At 38.0% G+C, this 17,174-nt stretch overlaps 1 long non-coding RNA gene across 1 annotated transcript in view; it reads left to right on the plus strand.

Annotated features, from left to right (window-relative positions):
• Positions 1–16,820, plus strand: part of LOC144193915 (uncharacterized) — a 230,871-nt gene extending 214,051 nt beyond the window's left edge. Inside the window, exon 11 of the long non-coding RNA XR_013325789.1 lies at positions 16,594–16,820. This is a non-coding gene — a long non-coding RNA (uncharacterized LOC144193915). The remainder of the gene's footprint in view (positions 1–16,593) is intronic.
• The last annotated feature ends 354 nt before the right edge of the window (positions 16,821–17,174 follow it).

The raw sequence follows: 17,174 nt of genomic DNA on the forward strand, positions 1-17,174 counted from the left end.
TACGTTATAGTAGAGTGCCGGCCCATTCTGAGCGTTTCGACACATCTTTCAAGGCCCGACTAAATATTGATCTTGTGTCTATGTAAACGTAGAAGATATCCTATGAAAGATTGGATTCCAATCTTTTTGCAAAGGAGAAAAATGTTCTATCTTATTTTTTTCTTCAGTGAGAAACCTTTGAAAATAGGTGAAATGAGGAAAATCTATGGCTCTCAGACAAAATAAGAAAATGTGTTAATATTGTTAATGATAATTCTTGTTTTTTATTCATCAAAACAAACAAGTGATTTCCCGCTCATGTAGTCAATACTGCCCCTTCACATTTCAGCTCCAATTCCTTCTCAAGGGTTTGGCGGAATTGTATTGCTACGGCGGGGACACTTGTAATGGCAACATTTACATAACCGTAAGATCATGTTCCTAAACAGTTCAAATCTTTGCCCTACACAATCCTCAGTCCCCTTAGGGAGTGTTTGTCAACGGTGGTCATTAACATATCTGTCCCATGGCCCAATGCCCAGTACAAAGTGTTTGCAGTCTAGTGCCAACCAGAAAGAGTTGTCCCCAATGGCAAGGCCAAGGTTCAGTCCGGATCAAAGAGATACAATCTTTAGATTTTATCTTGCCAGTACATATCTGTCATATGTTGTCACACTTACTCATTGTGGTCTTCATGCGGATGCATCTCACTTTTAACACGTAACTATTCGTTCTGGAGGCCAGATCTATGTGTAGCCGTAAGTCACGTGTGGTTTTTAGCACATTGCTGAGGCTGGCTGAGGTTTGCAGTGGAACCACAGCCTAATTGAGCCAGTACAGTGAGGAGACGGCCCGTCTACAGCCCAAAGCCATGACCAGTCAGTAGCTTTAGTGTGGGGCTGCACGCCAGAGACCCCATTTTCCCGTTTTTGTTGTTGTTGTTGGTTTTTCTCCCAATGTATAGTCAGATTTAAAAAAAAATGTGATACCTATTACCACTTTTTAAGAAATAAATATAGTCAATGTACACTTGATATATTGTACAAAAATAAAAACAAGGTCCCACTAGGAAATGCAACGAGGGATAAATGTGCATAAGACATTATACTCAAGTACCTTCCTAATCCTGAAACGATAATCCTTGTTCAATCAGAGATGAGGTGCGGTGTCAGAGAGTTTAGAGTTTGAACAGCATAATAAACTCTTCCTACCTTCTCCCCAACATGGGCACTTCGCTCCCCAACATTTATTGGAGGAATGTGGATGTGATAACGGTGAGTAAATATACCCAGGCAGCATGTTCCACACACATACTACAGTATACCCCACACCCCTTTCCAATCATTCCCCCGGTGCCACCGCAGCTACTTTACAAATAATAGCCCCCATGTGTGTTCTCGGCTCCAAGGCTGTGTGAGGCAGGGCAACTGGGCGCTGTGCCCAGTCTGAGACCCTGTCAGAATCACTATAAATTTCCCCTTGTTTGCAGCAGCTGTAATTTAACAGCCAGATGTGCAGGAGACTTCAGGGCTTAGTCAAATACACAGCTTACAATGTTCTTTTTTCTGTCAACTTTGTTTTACATGAAACCTATTTGCCTAAATTTGCTCTTGTCAAATTATTGTCTTTAGAAAATGTGCATATGTTGCCAAGAAAATGCATAACATTACATTAAATATAGAATAGTGTTAAGAATGAATGAAATAATGATTATTTCATGTCTGATTAAAATTTCTCAGCTGGCCTGGGAGATGAGTTGTTAGCACATCGGTCTCACAGTACTGGGGTCAAGGGTTTATTCCCAGGTGGGCCCTCACTGTGTGGAATTTGCATGTTCTCCCTGGGCTTGCAGGGCTACGCTGTAGGGAAAGTGTATTGTTGTTTTTTAACTAGCTTAAGATATTCAATATCTATTCATCCATGTTCTTTATTTGTAAGTGGGTGAATCATAGCCCACCCAACCAACCAATTGAAATGAAACATTTACAAATTTAAGCAGATCATCAATTTTACCCTAGTTGATCAAGAGATTGTACATTTAACTTGAATAAATGTAATAGATATTTGAACTGATAATGAAATACTAGATGCCTCAGGTATTCTAAATCCATTAAGGAAAAATGTTTCCCCATTATTGCATTTTATATTGCCACCATCTCAAAGACTGGTAAAAAAAATCCAATAAATTGTATCATAAGTAAAAAGGCCATTTTCCTTTTACTAGCTCAACTGGAAGCCTAGAACACTCTTTGGGAATCTTAAATTCACACATCGTGCAGTGTAGATTTTTGGACATTAACAATGATTTCTGTTCTCACCAATGATCCGATTTTAAAGATTTAAAGCAATCACAGCGGTGGAGTAAATATTATGTCGGCCTAGCAAAAATTAGATTAATTGGGAAGTACACATTAATTCAGAATATAATAGATGGTGAAGGCATGCTGCTGGACTTAGTGGGAGACTTGGTGAATCTGTGTTGACTGGAAAAGTAGAGGAGTCTCGTTGTATATTGGCACTGACAGCCACTCATGTTTGGTGTGAAAGGTCACTTTGTATCAGCTCTGTTTGAACAGTTTGTGGCACACAGTTTACTATCCGTGGCGCGAGTGCATTCATGGCATTTCAAAATCTCTTTTACTTTAATACATCTTGAATTCAATTGGTGTTAAGAGGCAGATTCAGCAGATTGGAAAGTCAAAGGGCTGCTTGTTGAACAACCAACATATTTTACTCAGGAACCTCACTTAAAATTGATCAGTTAAGCTAAACTTTGTTGCTCCGTTCACTATAGTCTTAACGCTAGGGTGACTTCGGGCCAGAGGCAGGGGCAGGGGACACCCTGAATTGGTGGCCAGCCAATCGCAGGGCACAAAGCGACAAACGACCAACCATACTCCTACTCATAGCTAGGGGCAATTTAGAGTGTCCAATCAGCCTACCATGTCTTTGGAATGTGGGAGGAAACCGGAGTACCCGGAGAAAACCCACAGACCCAGGGAGTACATGCATGCTGGATTTGAACCCAGGTCTCCCACTGTGAGGGCAACACGCTAATCACTGAGTCACTGGGCTGCCCTGTGCATGGTATATTTGGCATTAATAATTGTGTTTATTTCAGTGTTTGAACACCATGAAAATGCTCGCTGTGTTCACCATGTGCACACATAGCTGTTGGCCACACATTGAGTAACAGTAGGAGGTCGACACCCCTTTGTTTTACAGCCCTTTGAGGAAGCACAATCATTTTAGCCCTCCTCTTTATTTTCCTGCTGAAAGTTTAAGCAGTAATATTAGATCAGCCCTGGCTACCGCTCGATAAAAAAACGCTTTATTTTAGACAGAATAATTACTCTTGATTTTCTTACTCATAAAATTGTCCTTTTAAAAGCATGGGAAATGTATCTTCTGAGATACTAAGACTAAAGTGACGGCAGCCGTTTTAATTAGACATATCGAACTTCAACAGAAGCGATTTCTGGCTCCTACAAAGAGCTTTAATTGTATTAGTGATGTTCAAGAAGGCAAACTACACACTCTTATCCAGGGCATTTCTAACATTCTATTTGAGTGGAGTAAATTCATTTAATATATAGGTAATCATTTGTGTATACTTGCAGGTGAGCCAATATGAAAACATACCCTTAGCTGTTCACTTGCTGTGTTGCTTACAAAGGCCATGGCTATATTAGCCCTGTGTAAGAATTCCACGCAGGATTCCGCTGTGCCACAGTGCTGCTGTAGTTGTATGCTGGCTGCTATAGCAAGGGCTTTCACAGGCATGACCCTACCGATATAATCCCATAATCCTCCTGCACAGGGGTCCCACAACTAGGGTGGAAACTAGGCTTGGGTAGTGTGCTTTAATTAAGTTCTGATAAGGGGGGTAATAATGTCGAGGGGAAGAATGAAACCTGTGTAAAAAGTTATGTTTGCCAGAAAATGTACTGATTAATTGGTTTAGAACTAAAAACAAATTGAACCTGTTAATACTATTAATTGCATACTAAAAAGTACTTGGCAACATACTGAAGTTGTTTGTCATCTTCACAATATGTTGCAAATATTTTTTTTAATCTTTTTTCGGAGTTATCACTTAATATAAAACATTTAAATAAGTAATATTTAAATAATGTCAGTGGCTTAAATGCTCACTGAACAGCTGGGAAAAGAAAAAAAAATTGTACCTGCCCTCAATATTACTGTACTATAAAAATTAAATGTGGTTCTGTAGTGTTGTGTTAAATAGAACACATCTGTACGTATCTGTTGTCTCCAATGAAATATTCGGCCTTTTAAGTTGTTGAAAGACGTGTAGATATGTGGCAGTCTTAAAACCATCCGAGTAGTTTTGAGCTTTGAGTAAACTGTCAAAAATTTGATTTCCCTTGGCAGATAACTACTGTCAGATATCTTACCAAAGAGGTATCATAGCGGAGTAGATTATATCATGTTTGTCACCGAGTCAAGAGGTCTCCATTTTGCATTTCCCCATGTTTCCCTTGACATTGTCAGATGCACATGAGGTTAGTTGAGAACTCTTAATCAACTATAACATTGGAATGTGTGCAGTCATGTAATGTTTTTTTCTTTAACATGTGGGGGGATTATGTCATTTTCTATGATGCCCTACTCTTGATTTGGAATGCTTATTTGATTATCGAATTGTGAGTTTGTTTTCTTTTTTTTAATTGCGTCAGTTTACTAATTTTAGTTGTTTTTGTTTCGCTGGCGATTGGTATCGTCCACTAGTATTGGTATCTGTGCACCACTACTTAAAATATGTGACAAAGTGCATGAGTTCAATCATCAAAACAGCCATTGCCAAATGAAATATTTCACATCGTCCATCTCCCAGCATTAACTTGCCTAGTACAATTGGGATCAACAGAGTTTTATGTCTCTAGCAAATGCTCTCGGTGGATGCTTCTGGCACTCCTACAGCGTTACTGTTTGACATTCAATACCATGGACCCATCGTCACTATTTTTACAAGCTAGGGGTGAGAATTGATTGAAGAGCACAGAAGGCCAAAGGCCATATCTTCATTTATACTGAAATACTTCTCTTATCAGAATATAATGCTGTAATCTCATGACATATACAGTTGACCCCGACACAAGGCTTCTTTCTTTTACTGGCTGATAAAATCTAATTACATTTCAAAGTTCCCTAAAGCAGCACCAACAAAGGGATACACCCTTGTTACCAACATGATAGTAAAACACGTGTTTCTATCTTCCTCTATTGATGGTACAAGTGGATAAAAATGTCATTGCATTTGTTCTTAGAGGTTAGTTTCGGAGAAATGCATTGTGATTTTTTTTAAGGAATTTGGACAGAATTGGTAGATTGCTGATCAATAGATTGGAGATAAGCTATTTGTGTCTGTACCATTTATTATATTTTTGGGCATGTTCAATTGCAGTTATAAGCTCTGGGCTAGGCGGTTAATGGAAGCTTCAACCAGACTAGTTGGCAGAGGGTCAAGGTGACAAGTGGGAGATTTGACTCTCCTAATTGGGTCATATATTTCTATAACAGAGGGAAATTGTAGCAGGAGTGTAGAGAATACAGACGTTTAGCTTGGTGGGTAAGGAGAGAAATAAGAGAGAGAGAGTTCATTTGGCAAATCTTGGTTGAGGGGCAAAAGAATCCGAGAGTTTTAATGTTTAGTTGATAACAATGAAAAGAATGTGGTTGTTTCATATACTGAATTATTTTGATTAGAAAAGTACTACAGTTTAGAGGTTGATGGGATGTGGTTATAGAATAGTTCCTGGGGAACAATGAGGCCAAATATACTGATATATGTAACATGTAACTATGGCTTTGTGTTTTAGAACCATACCAATCAATGTTATATATCAGCATGACAGTATTATGGATAAATGTTTTGGCATTCTTCGTTTTAGTTATTACGGCTTCTGAGCCTGCGAGCATAGAATACATTTTCAATACAAATTGATTGGCAAATACAATGGCGAAGCATTTCAGTTGTAGTCTAAGTGTTCAGCCATCGGACTTTCATGGAACTGTCAATGGATGGATTCCCAGTAAATTCCACAACCTTCCTTGTCCTGGAATTGACAGCCAATCCCGGGTGCAGTGTGCCTTTCCTCTAAAGACTGTGATTTGCTTGTAACCCAGTGCCTGCGGGTTGACAACCCAAAGTAATAAAAAAATAAATCATAAGCATAACCTTAGATTTGCCAAATTAAAATTATAATACAACTAGTTTATGTGAGTCTCTTTAAGTATGCTTGTGGTATAACAAGAAGAAATACCCTTTGACTTTGCCAGGAACCCTTGTAATGAGGTGTAGTGCAGCCGAGGCCCATTGTAATACAAAACTACAAGACTTTTTGTTCTAAAGTCTTTGCAAACCCACAGCTAAACGGATAATAGCTCAGCCTTAGCCTGAAACATAGCTGAGCCACGGAATAAAAGATATTTAGTCCAATTGTGCTACTGAATAGAGTAACTAAGTCACAATGGTGTAAATTAAGAGAGTGCTTAATTACGCCGACTGCAAGCGCAAACCCTTTAATAAGAGCAATTTGAAGAGTAGATGATTCCCCGATAAGCAGGCTGGATTACATCTGTAAGCTCTTCTGTCACATATAGTGATGCCCCAAATCTCCCTTTGCTCTGAACATTCAAGCCGTCAAATGAAATGAAAGAGACCTTAATGAACACCTCGCTCCCACTCGTGGAGTCGCTGTTTAAGATGGGCTGCAGCCCCCTCGTGATAGTTGTATGCTAAAGCTGGGAGATCAGAGCCCGCTGAAGTGCAGGCTGGCCTTAATTCCTATGTTCCTTTGGAAGAAAGGAAACTTGAACTCTGCTGGCTGGCTAACATCAACTTGTACTCCACTTGGAAGACAGGTCGCATCAACAGCATCGTATTCTGTATGTAAAATGGTCATTAGAAGTCATTTAATGGAGGTAATACACTTATCTAGATATGTATTACATTTAAGCCAAGTTTACTTAGAACTAGAAAAATATAATAGTAGTGATACGTTAATATTTCAATTCCCAGTTGGAGTTACAGGTCCTGTTCTCTTGCGCATTATCATAAATCATAGCAGGCCTATTTAGACATTCAATACCACACTGTCCCCCAGGACCATAATCTGTTTACAGGAGCACTGCAGCTTTGCATAGTACTCTCAAATCCATACCAAATGCATTTTTAATTGGTAAATAAATGCAAAACGCATGCTAACAGGCAATCGCAGCAATGCTCCTGAATACTTAAATATGGTTCCGAGCATGATGTTCGTATTATGGATTTTGCATCAGCGTGTGTTTCCAAGGTGATTTATAATCAGCCAAGCGTCCAGTCTCTGTTGTGGCATAATGGAAGGTCCCGAACTTAGCTCGTCCTGAACTTAGCTATGACTTCATCACATTTCAACATGAATATTGAAGATTCCACAGGAAGCCTTCTCAGTGAAAGGGGGTTAGCTCATTCCTATTTCCATCAGCAATCACCTTAGGTCAGCACCATTCTTTCTCACAACAGATGGCCCGGAAAATAAAACAAGGGTACCTGGTTCAGCTGTTACAACTAATTAGCCATTTTTGTATTTAAAAGACAATACATGTCAATGTCTACTGGCATATTTTGGGCATTGGAGGTTGAAGATTCACTGAGGTCAAGCAGGTGTCTAACAATAAACTGACACGTTTTAACTGAAGAAAATGTGCAAAAAAACTTTGTTAATAAACACATTTTAATCTTTACTATTGGAAACCTATTTTTGAAGAATTATTTCCACTGAGTCTTCTTTTAAAGTAATACAAGGTTACTGCCACCATACAAAAATTAAATGATCTGGGTAAGACATGTTGCCAAAAGCTAGCCAATTGGCTTTTATGTCAAGACACGTGTCGCTGGCTTTGATTAAAAAAGGAAATGCATTTCATGAGTATCGCTTACTTTATAAAACACATTTCAGGTGGAAAAATTGACTTCATTTTGTATTTTTAGTCTTAGTGATTCAGGTTAATTGTTTTTCATACGTCCAGGGGCATGCTGCTGTGAAATGTGACTGCTGTTACTGAGTCACTCGGTGATCAAAGGCCAAGGCACACCACCATGTGTGGAAACACATGATTCTGTCGGTAAAGGGCGTCTAGAACATCTGTTTGATTGCACAACATTCGTTATCACAGCCACTGCAATGCTCTGAGGTGATTTTGGTAGAAGAAAACAAGGCAGACACCACACCTGCAGAAGTTTCACTTTGGAGGCGTTAACCACGTCATAATCTATTATGTGGTACTTAAAATATTGATTATGATACAGGTGAATAGTTTCTGTGCTCTCCTAACCGTGGGTGGGCAAAGACAATGTGCCTCTTTTTTTAATGGCTCCTCTACTGCATTGGGGTACGCTGCAATCAATGCAATACAATTTTGTGTCCATGTTGATTTTCAAAACCTAATGTATGTGTATATATATATATATATATATATATATATATATATATATATATATATATATATATATATATATATATATATATATATATATATATATATATATATATATATATATATATATATATATATATATATATATATATATATATATATATATATATATATATATATATATATATATATATATATATATATATATATATATATATATATATATATATATATATATAAAACATTCTCAGATACTCTAACTATTGTTGCTTCTGATTGACTAAATAGCACCTGACAGCTACCAAATATGCATCCGCGTATATTTATTTAAAAAACTCTTATCTGTGGAAATTCTTGATTGCAGCATCCCAAAGTGGAGATGATGTGCATTTTCGTTATGATGCCAGACATTTTTTTACACAAAGCACAAAATCAATACATGCAAAGATTAAAGATAGTGTCCTTATCATGTTTTATTACTTCCTTATCAAAACGCAAGTTCCTACAAACCCATGGTTGAACGGACATTTCTACTGCTACTGAACGAAGCACAAGGACAACGTATGTTTAACCAATCGATGCGGAAACAACTGATCACATGGCCAAAACCTGTCTTCATATTTTTTTTAAAAGGGTTTAATTATATGGGGTAAACCCTTGCCAGATTCAAGAGAAAGATGTCAATTGTAGGTTTGTAAATGCCAGGGTCACACGACGTGTGAAATATGACCGAGCTTGATGACATTTTATCACTTCTTCTTATCTCAAGCAGTGTAAAGTTGGTGTCAAGCATCAGGAGCCAAGTCAATGATTAACAGCAGGGATGTGACTGCATGATTATGATTGTAAACACCCATTCAAAAGTCTGTCTAATTATATTCATTTATTTTTTTATACAAAAATATACAATGTTTCACAAAAAGATACATATAATCATCCAGCCAATCCCACATCAAACTCGAATTAGGTTTTCTTTTGGTCAATCTAAAACCTTTCTATGAAATTTATTTACCCTGTTGGCGATAATCGCAAATGCATTCTGACCTTCCCAGTTTATTAAATTACATTACAGTGGATAGAATTAGCACACTTATATCTGTGTTTATTGCACAATGATACAATTATTTTGATGGTAAATGTTATAATATGTACTACTTTAGACTTATGTGAACAACCACGTAAAAACAGTGAACCCTAAGTGAACACCTTTTGCAAGTATATTCAAGTTATTACGGAATTGGTTTGAGACACCTGCTTAAAATGCTTGTCAAAACAGCCTGTTTCCACAAGGACATTATTGTCAGAGTACTTAGCATTATATTGTTTTGCCAAGTTACATCACACCACAGGGTAAAAATATCACGTATATTTTCTCATCTGAATGAGTTATAGAGGACTTCACTGCACAGCAGCAACCAAAAAATAAGGAAAAAATGCAGAAGCAGTGTGAAAGAATCTCTCTGAAGCAAAAAAAAAGCATAAATAAAATAAAGTGATATATTCAAATGTTAGACAATATATTGAACATCATCATTTTATAATTTATATGTTACAGCTACAAATAAATCAGTTGAGCTGTGGAGTTTTCAATCAAAACTAGTACATATAATATATAGTAAAGTATTTATATAAAATGGATTATTACTGTACTGAGGGAAAAATAACATTCAAAAGACCATTCAATATTAACTTAACAAAAACAGTATGACCTTTATGTATTTTCAGACCAATAAATAGTCAGTACAGTTTGTGCATGTATAAGTGGCTGTCTGAAAGGGTGCTAGATCCCACTGCATATCACCACATCTGCCAATCAAACAACAGGGTAGTTGAAGGGTAAGGAGGAGACAGGCACGCTGGCTAATCATTTTGTAATCAGGCGTCAAAACAAAACAAATAATGTTTATCTGATCAGAACAGGCGGCTGCCATAGCTGACATGGATGTTACTTTCCTCAAGTGTCATTGTGTCAGGGCTAATGGACAGTGAAGAGAAGGGAGTTAATTGCTTTTGACCACATTCCCCATTAATTTTCTATTTATATGGGGTTCCTTTTCTACTCTGACATCTGCCAAGTATACTTTTCAATGCTGTCTTGGTACATAGCATTACACTATTTAGGACAAGTATTTTTCAGATGCTCAGGGAACTTATTTGACATACCGTATTTTTTGGACTGTGAGTCGCACCTGGGTATAAGTCGCCCTGGCCAAAGAATACACAAAAAAAAACCATCTAGACATAGCATGAATTTTTCGTATGCTCTGCCAAACTATAAAAAAAGGTGTGGCTAATAGGCTGAAAAATACAGTACATTAGTTTTGTTTTGCCATAGATTTTCTGGATGGTAACATTTCTGAATCCATTACTCCATAAGGTATCCTTGCTTGTGACCAAAACTGAGTTGTGATAATTGTTTGAATATATTAGGAAATTCAAAGGGTATGTTTTGTGGTTTGTTCATAGCCTCATGCACTTTTGGCCTTGAAAACGATTTCTTTAACTCCAATGAGCTCCATTACAAGCTTTCGACTAATGTCTGAATGCCATACAGGGCTTCTGTGATTATTCAACCACTATGCAACCACAATAATTCCCCCTTCTCCTAAGTACATATTAAGCCATTATTTGTTCAAGTCTAAACCAAGAAAGTGTGTGTTTAGATACTAATTGATGGTTTCAAATTGTACTCTTCCCGACAGTGCGCAGATTCTTCAAGTAAGGGTTTGAAATTGTATGATCAATGTATCCAAACGTTGAACATGAAACAGCAATGCACAGCCCGTATACGCGGAATTTAACATCTCCCTACAATAAACAATATCAAATTTAAGTCTAACCCATTGACGTTATACATGAAATGAGGAATTAATAATAAAACTCTCAAATGGGTTTGAAGTCCTCGGGTAACGACGTCACTCTGTTCCCTAGATACAGTGTTGAAACATAAAAGTAAAATATCATATCTGTTCGTAATGACAAAAGTACGTTTGGCGAGATGTATGTAACCTGAGGACTATATATTTTTCTGTTATAAAACTATTGAGTCAAAATGTTTCACAATATTATTCAGTATGTTATCTTTCAACATACTTAATAGTACATTTTGGGCCTGTTACACAGTGGCTTAGCTGGTGATTAATATACGTGAAAGGAGAAAAAGTAAAATGGGACATTTTATTTCTGGCCATCAATCTGTGTGGAATCTGTAGACATGCAGGAAGGGTGTAATAATTCATTTTTAAATGGGCTTGCTGGGCTACAGGAGCCCTAAGGGGTGGTGATGGGTCTTCACCCTGTGATTGAGATCCTAAATGTGAAACTGTTTGATGGGCCTCTTAATTTAGAGAGGCAGTGTCTGCCACAGAAGACATGTCAGGGGGCTGACCTCCAAGGGTGACAATGATTGACCACAGGTTGAACAATGTCAACCCTTGTGTGCATGGACATGAGAATTAATGGCTAAAACATTTGCGTGAGACTATTCAGGACCGTTGACGGTAGTATTGTTTGAGACAGAGAGCCATATATTTTTTTTTGTGGGTTTGGTTTGTTCATTGTGGTGACATAGTTGTGACACGGATGGGAATGTTTTAGCATCTTGTAGCTCAGAAAAAGTAAATGTCAGTAAAATTTCTCCAAATGAAAATTACTCATTAGACCAAATTGGGGGGAAAATAAGTTGATCGACAAGACAGGAATTCTACGGTTCTACAATGCTTCTTCAGTGTGCCCAAAGTGTTTATTTTTTATTATTTTTTATTTTTATGCCAATGCCTCTGAAATCAAAAGATTGATAAGCGTTTAAGGCTGAGGCCAGTCAATCAGGAAGACAAATCCTCCGTGTCGCTTTAAGCTCTTGTGCTATTCTGTACGGGACAGCCATTCTCCCTATACGCCAACAAGCTTCCCAATTTGTCAGGCTCACAATAGCGCCCCATTTGCATTACTGTGTGAACAACAAATGCAATTGATCAAATTATTGATTATTGTTTGTTGAAGGAAGAGGAGTGTCTCAGGAGAGCATCAGAACAATCAGATTATACATTTATCTTCTCTGACCTTTTCTAAACATCGGCATAAAGGTGGAAGGAAGTATAATTATATAATGATACTTAAAGTAAAAGAAACACAGGGGTCATACTAAAGAAATACATTTTTCTAAGTACACACAATCATTGATTAAGTACTGGGACATCCCCCCCCCCATTCATTAATTTTCCAAACTTATTATCCTCACAAGAATTGCAGGGGTGGGGGGTTGCTGGAGCCTATCGCTGCCAACTAGGGGCACCAGGCAGGTGACATCTTAAATTGTTGTCCAGCCAATTGCAGGACCCAAGTAGACGGACAACCATTTTTGCTCACTCCCATTTGTATGGGCAATTTAAAGTGTTCACCCTGCCTACTTACATGTTCTGGGGACCGGAATAACAGTTTTGCTGAAAAAAAATGACTCAGTCTTTATTTTAATGTAAAAAAGTTATTCGATTTACTGAACTACATAGTGTAGTGATCAGTCAAACAACAATGGGATTCGAACACTAGTCTCCCACATGGAAGACAGGTGAACAAACTTCTACACCACAAATTGGCTCAAACTTTCTTTGTCATCATTGGAAGGTCTTGACTACAAATACATAGAAACAACTAAGGGAAAATGTTTATAGACAGGGAATTGAACCCCAGTCTCCCACATGGGGGTCAGGGGAACAAACCTCTATGCCACAAATTGGCTAGAGTTTCCTTTGTCATCATTGGAAGGTCTTGACTACAAATACATAGAAACAACTAAGGGAAAATGTTTCCCAACCGGGATTCAAACCAGTCTCTCACATGGTAGTCCAGTGAACAAACCTCTACGCCACGAATTGGCTACACTTTCATTTGTCATTATTGGAATGTGTTGACTAAAAATCTATAGAAACAACTAAGGGAAAATGTATCCCAACTGGGACTTGAACCACAGCCTCTCACATGGTAGTAAGGTGAACAAACCTCTACACCACAAAATGGCCACACTTTGTGTTGTCATTATTGGATGGTCTTGACTACAAATATATAGATTTGATTGGATAAGGAACTCGAAAGTTTTGATGCTTTGTTTGAAAAAGAATAGCTGTTATGTTTGTAAATTTACAAGTAGATTTATTTTTGCCAATTTCAATGTCTTGCTAGCTCATCAATTTAAATGTTTCTGTACTTGGGTCAGTCACTATGAGCTTATAAAAAATGGAGTAAACTCAGTCATTAGCTTTTGTTAAAGCATTTCCCGTAACATTAAATATAAAATAGAGATGTTCTCATAACAGTAATGAATAGTTGTACCTTCTATCTTATCATGCAAGCAGTAAACAAACAAGGAAACCTTTGCATTATGTAACATTATTAAAGACTATAATGATGGCATACTGCACATGGAGTATAACAAAAGTTTAATTCAGTAAAAAAAAAATGATGTCCACAGCTTCCACAATCAGCTGAAACATTTCTTCTTTAGGCTGCCATTGAATGGAATCAATTTAGTATAAATCATGGAAGTCAATCCAGTTGCAATTGTATTTGATTGTGTTAGATTGCAACTGCACTAAGGGTAACAGTCATTGACGGTGCTCATCTCACTGCAACAGTTGTGTTATATTAACGCACAAAGCCAGGGCCAATGGATCATTAGTGCATCAATAAGTAGTTTGCATAAAATTATATCCTTTAAATGGTCTTCGTTTGAGGTGACACGGGGTTGGCTCATCAATAATGTAAATGAGCCATTAAGGCCTTTAAGAGGCTGTCTGTGAGAATGACAGACCACCCAGTGTCAGTGAGTTAATATCCAGTACAGCCATCAACACCACACCCCCAATGGCTACTGGCAGAAACATTACTGTAATATTAAATTACCCAATTATAGATTTTAAGTCCACTCTTTTCCTTTTAATTCAGAATAGGGAATTTTCCACCATTTTCTTTTTACAATTTCAGCATCTTCCATTCATTGTTCTGATTTCCGAGACATTATTCCAAGTAAAACTGATTGGAAATGTTTTTAAATGCTGTATATTCCTGAGGTGAATTCTCAATGATGTGGTTGGATCTCATCTCAAACCCATACCCTTTGCTTCAATCCATAAGTGCTTCTGGCTAACACCTTCAACCTTGAGATCTGTCTCACCCGGGTCTTCTCGAGACTGCCAATAGCAAGAAGTCCGATTAAGTGGCAGCCAGAAAGAGAAAATGTTCAACATGGTTGTCTCATCTTGGTTTTATGTTGAGCATTGGTTTATCCGTGTTTCGATTGCTTTGGGATAGAGGATAGAAATTGACTATTCGAAGGTTATTTTCTCTACGGAAGTCAGGCTGTGCGGAGCAAGTTGGTTTTCTCGTAATATTGGGTGGGAGTCTTGTTGTAATAGTTCTCTTTAGAGCAAGCTATTGTACAAAATGTTATATGGGTTTGAGTGGTTTTTGTGCACTGTAAATCAAGGTTAAAAATGATTTCTATTACTTTGCCTTACCGTTGCCTGCCTTACTACCCAGATCTCTGCTCTTCCATCTTCCCAGAATGCCAGCACGTAAGCAGGATGGCAGCTCAACGGTGTAAAGGTGACAGGCACATGATAATAGCCCAATTATCCCAAAATGCCAAATTTTACTCCAAAGGAAAAAAAGAGTGTGCGGTGATTAATGGTGAACACTTAAGGGGAAGAGTTAGACAACGCTGTTGGAGAGGAGAAAATATGTATCAAGACTGCCGCCGCTACAGATGCTTCCTCCCTCCTGACAAGTGCAATTCATTTGAGAAGCTATTAACATGCATAATTATGCTAATCAAGTAGTAATTAAGTGCCTATTCATTAGAGACCTTTTTTGTCTGTTAATTTCATCAAGCATCGCTGTTGGGGTTTGTCTTCCTGCATATTTCTTTATGCAATGTTTGCCAGATAAGGTGCGCACATATCACCAAACAGTGCCGTTGCTGGATGTTTTTGAGGTGCACACAAATATATGCATACTAAGTTTGATTATCAAGCGTTAAATGCATACTATCGCACTGCTATTGTACATGATGTGCTAACAAACTATAGTTGATGATACAATGAAGAACTGGCCATGCGTGGGTTTTTTTACGGGTACTACGTTTCCTCCCACATTCCAAAGAACTGCATGGTATGCTGATTGGACACTCTAAATTGCCCCAGGTATGAGTGTGAGTGTGAATAGTTGTTTGTCTCCATGGCCATGCGATTGGCTAGCCACCAATTCAGGGTGTCCCCCGCCTCTGGCCTGGTGTCATCTGGGATAGAATCCAGCACCCCCCTCTCCCCTAGTGACGATAAAGCTGCTAAAAATGCGTTCTAGTGTTGTATACACCTTTTCTGTGTTTCATTTCCTAAGTCTTTCTTTTCAAATATATACCATGTGTTTTTTCGTAAGTCTTTCAATATTCTTCAAAAGATTTAATTGTGTAAATGTATAATTGTTTTATCTGCAGGTGGAGAAAAGATTGATTACACTGAAGCCAGTGTCATTTCTTACATTCATTTACGTAGAAAACACATTAGTATATGCTTTATTCATTTCTGTTTCAAACCCATTCCCTTGATATATTCTGTATTTTTTTTTCAACTATAATCTGCATCTCCGCTGTGTCTACTAAGGATTTGTGGTGCATGTGAAATGTTATCTGCAATGGCATGCCTTTGTCCACTTTCAGACAGCAGGACAGGTGCTCTCATTGGACATGAAAGCCTCTGGTGATGCATGTCACTCTTGATCACCGGTGATGATGCCCCCCAGGAAACCAAATAGCTTCCTTTCATTTGACATCCAAACTGTTTTGTATTTCAGCACTTTTCTGATAGTTTTGGCAGCTGGAACAACCATTTGGACTGTTTGAGATGAGAGATGATGTTTTATATTCCCAAATGCTTGTGATACACTACCTTATTGGGTATATTTTAGTGTCACCAGCAGTAGAGTTAAAGATTGACAATGAAGGCCAAAGTGAAACAATAAATTAGTGATACATGAAATATATATATATAGACCATCTGTGCGCGATTGGTTGGCAATCAATTCAGGGTGTCCCCTGCCTGCTGCCATTGGGATAGGCTCCAGCACCCCCAGCATCCCTTGTGACTAATAAGTATTCCTGCATCTTTTTTCTTTCAGTGTGGCCTCAAGCTCCTTCCTGAACTTCTGCCAAACACGCCAACATCTCTATCTGGACTCAGTTGAAACATCATGATGCAAGGTCTGTATAATATATTTTACTTAATTCTGTCACATAAAATAACAGCATAACTAAAGTAATCAAAGTAATCCACAATCTTGACAAGGTTTCAGTGCTACTAAAATGTGTGATAAAACCTCATTATTCAAGAATTCAAGAAGGGCATGCAATGAAGCTCACATAATTTATTTCAATTAGACTTTAGTCCCTTAATTGTTGATTATTTGTCGCAAATCAACATGCCTTTACACATCAGAACATTGGAACTGGCTTTCCTAAGGTTTCAACTAGGCATAAAAAGGTTCATGCTGACATCCGACTGCTCTTTTTGACAGCGTGTCAGGGTCGGGTCGCACGCCGCTCGGCCACATCAGGGTGACGGCCGTCATTGCCTTGGCGGGCCTGTCAGAACAAACTGGTGTGCTAGGGTAGAGATCCAGCTTTAGTGTCTGGATGCAGAGTATGCAACACATGCAGTGCCCTTCCATGGAATATGTTTCTCAAAGTGGCAAGCTGGTGG

This window comes from Stigmatopora nigra, chromosome 3 (assembly GCF_051989575.1).
Source record: "Stigmatopora nigra isolate UIUO_SnigA chromosome 3, RoL_Snig_1.1, whole genome shotgun sequence".
Classification (NCBI taxonomy): Eukaryota; Metazoa; Chordata; class Actinopteri; order Syngnathiformes; family Syngnathidae; genus Stigmatopora; species Stigmatopora nigra.